Here is a 5,139-nt window from a genome sequence, read left to right on the forward strand (position 1 = left end):
CAGGTTTCACAGAGAAAGGAAGGAAACACTGACGGACCCTACCTTCCTGGAAGAATGGTTTACAAATATGCAGGAAATTCTCTGGCTCACACAAGCCTAATGGTTTGAGCTAAGGTTTTGTCCACTGCTAAGAGTCAGATATATCTGGGCATGTCTAGTGGACCAAAAAGATGGCCCAACCAAGGTATGTTTGCAAGGGACCTGGAAGCTTCATTGCTGAGGTCTGGTGAGTGTGGGGTTAAGTAAATTGTGTCTTCGTAAATGAGGACTCTCAAGTGCACCTGCATGGAAGCTAAAGGAACTCACAGGTGCTAAATGAAAAGGGCACATTCAACTGACCTGGTAACAAAGCCAGGATGAGAGTGTTGATTCACTACTGTAGCTATTAATCAAACCTATCCGTGGACTGGACCCATGGACATGTCTGGGCTCTAGTTTAGAGAGAGAAAAATCTGTAAGTAAAAATTGCAAGAGTTTATTCACATTGTAAACTATTGATGAACAACAGCCCTATACTTAAACCACTGAAACAGTCTAACAAAGAGGAGAGAGACCTTCCCTCCCATCTCATCGTGGACCTGCACATTGGTCTCTTTGAGGCCTGTAGTTCATCCATCATGGTGCCTTATCCAGCAGTGGCAGCACCTCCTGAGACCCTGGGGTCTGGCAGAGACATAAGAGCTGGACAGGAGGGCAATGACACCAGGCTGAGGACTTCATTTTTGCCTGGAGCTTCTGTATTCAAGATTGGAGCAAGAAATAATGACATTCTGGCCCCTACGGTTATTATTATGGTCCCCTATCTAGCCCCAGGTGGTGTAGTCAGGAAAACTTGGGTTACATTCTCCAATACACTTCAAAGATCAGATTACATCCACTGTCAATTCTTCCTTTCTCCAAAAAGGGGGGCAGGGGGAGAGACAGAAGAAAAGTGAAGGAATTGAGAGTTTTCATTTTTTAATTTTTTTTTGGTTTTTATTTCTATGGCTATAAAAATTTCTAGCCTTTCACCTAAAATGAAATAAAAAACTCTCTTGTGGTTGTTATTTATTATCATAGAATTTTGTTTTTTTATAAAAGCCATGTATTCAGTCTACTTTATTGAGCAAAGAATCTGAATTATCAAGAAATGGAGTAGTTTGCAAAATATTTTACTGTAAGAAGAGTATAAACCATACTTTTCTGATTGCCATCCAGAGAGCTGCCAACTAAACAAAACAACTTTTCTAAATAAGTATTTTTAAGCAGAAACTTAAAATGCACCAATTAGCTCTTTCTGGTGGGATTTTGTTTTTAAACTTTGAAGGTGCAACCTCTGTAATTTATTACCTTTTTCATTACATTTATGTTTATGGTTTTACTCATTTGCTCTAACAAATCTTGAATATGAAGGATATAGAAGCACAAGTACTTTGGGCAGCCTTCGGCCTTCTCCTGCCTTATGTTTTATTCAGTCGATCATCTTGGCTGCCATTCTGTAGTCCCAAAATGTAAAGGTGCACAACAATCCCGCAGGCGGCAAAGAAATGCGAGCACGCTCTCAGCCCCAGGGTGCACAAGGGGGAATTGACTCAAACCAAGAAGCCTCAGATCCTTTAAGTCCTTTAAAGTCATAGGGTGACATTTCTCCTAGTGTCAGGAGACCTTAGAACATGCTGAATTAGCGGTACAATTTAATGAGGATTAGGCTAAATTGACAGAAGGTGTAGGGCACCTTCTCCATACCTCCTCCTCACTTTAATTTCAATCTGCTATCCAGTAGCTAAAGGTGAAGGAGTGAGTGACCTCTGCCAATAACTTTGAGACTCCGAGTCGACAGAGCAGAATTGCTCCTCTTCAGATGTCAGAATAACCATGATGCATGATGTTGATAGGGGTCAGATTGCCTAAGATATATATTTTCATTCACTTCCTTAGAGATTGGACCTGACAAGACTGTAATAGCTTATTGAGTTCCAAATGACAATGACATACTTGGTATTTTCAAGCACTTTTATTTTTCTTACTTCCTGTGACTTGTTAGAAAAGAAAGCTGTTATCCCACAAAATAATAATCCCGCAACATTTCAAAATAATTTTTTCACACCATTTAATTTTATAACAGAGCCATGTGCTTCCCTCAACATCACATATGTATAGACTGTTGCAGCCAACAAATGTATAAAGTTTATGGTTGCTTTTCCACAAGTTTAACTAGAATGTATCTGGAGTTTCTTCTACATAAACAGGCATCATGAATCTAAATCAGGGGCCAGTAAACTTCTTCTGTAAAGGACCAGAGAGTAGATAGTTTCAGTTTTGCAGGCCAAAGGTCACTGTTTTGGCTATGCAGCTCTGATCGTATAGCATGAAAGCAGTCATGGCCATTAGATAGAGAAATTGGCGTGGCTAAGTTCCAAAAAAACTTTATTTATAGACACAAAATTTGATTTTATGCTATCTTCATGTGTCATGAATATTCTTCTTTTGATTTTTTCAACCATTTTGAATGTGAAAATCATTCTTAACTCATAAGCCAAACAAAACCAGGGGTGGGCAGATTTGATCAAAGGTTTAACCTAATATCAAGTGTTTTTTTTGTTTTGTTTTGTTTTTACTTTTTAAACTTTTTTTAATTACAGTTTATATTCAATGTTATTTTGTACTAATTTCAGATATATAGCAGAATCATTACACAATCATATACTTTACAAAGTGTTTTTCTGGTATTTTCTGACATCTGGCACTATAATGCATAGTTATTGCAATACTATTGACTATACTCCCTACACTGTACTTTACATCCCTGTGATTGTTTTGTAGCTATTGATCTATACTTCTCAATCCCTTCACCTCTTTTTTTTACCCTGTCCCCAACCCTCCTCCACTCTAGCAATGATCAGTCTGTTCTCTGTATCTATGAGTCTGCTTCTGTTTTATTTGTTTGTTTATATTGTTCTTTAGACTCCATAATAAGTGATATATTCTTGTTATTATAGAGTTGTAGTATAATTTAAAGTCAGGGAATGTGATATCTCCAGTTTTGTTCTTTTTTTCTCAGGATTGCTTTTGCTATTCAAGGTCTTTTGTAGTCCCCACACAAATCTGATGTTTTTTTTGTTCTATATCTTGGAATAATGACAGGGATTTTGATGGGAATTGCATGAAATCTTTATATTGCGTTAGGTAATATGGCTATTTTAACTATGTTGAGTCTTCCTATCCATAAACGCATGTCTTCTTCGATTTCTTTTAATAATGTTTTATATAATGTCTTTAAGTGCACTTTCTTTGTTCAGTTTATTCCTACGTATTTCATTCTTTTTGTTGCAATTGCAGATGAAATTGTTTTATTTATTCCTTTCTTCTGAAATTTTATTGTTAGTATATCGGAATACAGTGGATTTTTATACATTGATTTTTATATCCTGCAATATTACTGTATTTTTTATTGTTTTTAATACTGTTTTGGTGGAGTGTATAGGGTTTTCTATATAATCATGTCCTCTGAAAAAGTGACAAAAATTGCTTCTTCATTCCTAATTTGAATGCCTTTTATTTCTTTCTCTTTTTACTACAAAGCAACAATTATCAAAACAGCATGGTATTGGCAGAAACAAAGACACCCAAACCAAATAAACAGAACTGAGAACCCAGAAAACCTACATGTATATGAGTAATTAATTTTCTACAAAAAAAGCCAAAAACACACAATAGAGAAAAATTCCTCTTCAATAAATGGTTCTGGGAAAACTGGAAAGCCACATGCAAAAGAATGAAAGTAGACTGCTACTTAATACCACACATATAAATTAACCCCAAGTGGGTCAAAGATCTACAGATAAGACCTGAAACAATAATATACATAGAAGAAAAATGTAACTAATAAACTTATAAATCTTGGTCTCAGAGATTTTATAAATATGATCCCAAGTCAAAGAAGTAAAAGCAAAAATAAATAAATGGGACTACATCAAACTAAAAAGCAGCCAAGGAAAACATTAACAACAACAAAAAATAACCAACCAAATGGGAGAAGATATTTACAACAATACTGTTAATAAGGGGCCAATATCAAAAATAATAAAAAACTCGTATGACAAAAAAATCCAATTAAATATAGGAAGAGGACGAGAATACTGCTGGAGAAGACGTGGAGAAAAAAGGAACTCTCATACACTACTGGTGGAAATGTAAATTGGTTTAGCCACTATAGAAAACAGTATGGTGGTTCTTCAAAAAATTAAAAACAGAGCTACCATGTGATCCAGAAATCCTTCTCCTGAGTATCTACCAAAAAAATTTGAAAACATTTATTTGTAAAGATATATGTAACCCTATGTTCACTGCAGCATTAGTTATGATACCCAAGACATGGAAAACTCTTACATATCTTTTGATCTATGATTGGATTAAAAAGATTGGTACATACTGTGGTGGGATTCATCCAGTTCACACCAGTTTGGCAGAACTGACACTTAATTTTCTGTTGAGTTTGGCAAACTGGTTGTTAAAATGGCACTTGTAATCAGGATTCTCTCAAGGTGGGCGCCTGGGCAGCAGCCCAATGTGGAAATCATAAATCTACATTCTTTACTTTTTTTAACATTTATCTGTGCAACAGCATATTCTAAGCATCTGTAGTAATGTTCATTTCATCCATAGGTGAAAAAAATTGCAAGTTACAATGCCAATCAAGACGCAATATGGTAGGAAGAAAGATGGCAATGGAATAGGCAAACATCCCAATTGCCACCTCCCAGGACAAAATTGAACTACAACTTAATTTAAAAAGAATCATCTTGAAAAACCATCTTTGGACTAAACTAAGAGGAGTCTATAACCAAGGATCACCAAAGAAGTCTATAACCAAGGATCACCAAAGAAGCCACACCAAGACTGGTAAGAAGGGTGGAGACGCAGAAAGGGCTGCCCCGCTCCCAGGAGCAAGGGGCAGCTGAGGGTCCGGCAGGACTCTCACTGTGGGGAGGGTTGCCCTGAGAGGTGTGGGTGCTCAGCCCCAGGCCCAGAGCCCCAGCTTAGAGCCCAGAGCCTAGAAAAGGCGCCCAGACATTATTTAGCTGTGAAAAAAGCCAAGTTTCTCTCTGTGAGAAAGAGACACACCTCTAGGACACAGACTCCATTTTAAAGGGCCAACAC

This window comes from Saccopteryx bilineata, chromosome 5, assembly GCF_036850765.1.
Source record: "Saccopteryx bilineata isolate mSacBil1 chromosome 5, mSacBil1_pri_phased_curated, whole genome shotgun sequence".
Taxonomy (NCBI): domain Eukaryota; kingdom Metazoa; phylum Chordata; class Mammalia; order Chiroptera; family Emballonuridae; genus Saccopteryx; species Saccopteryx bilineata.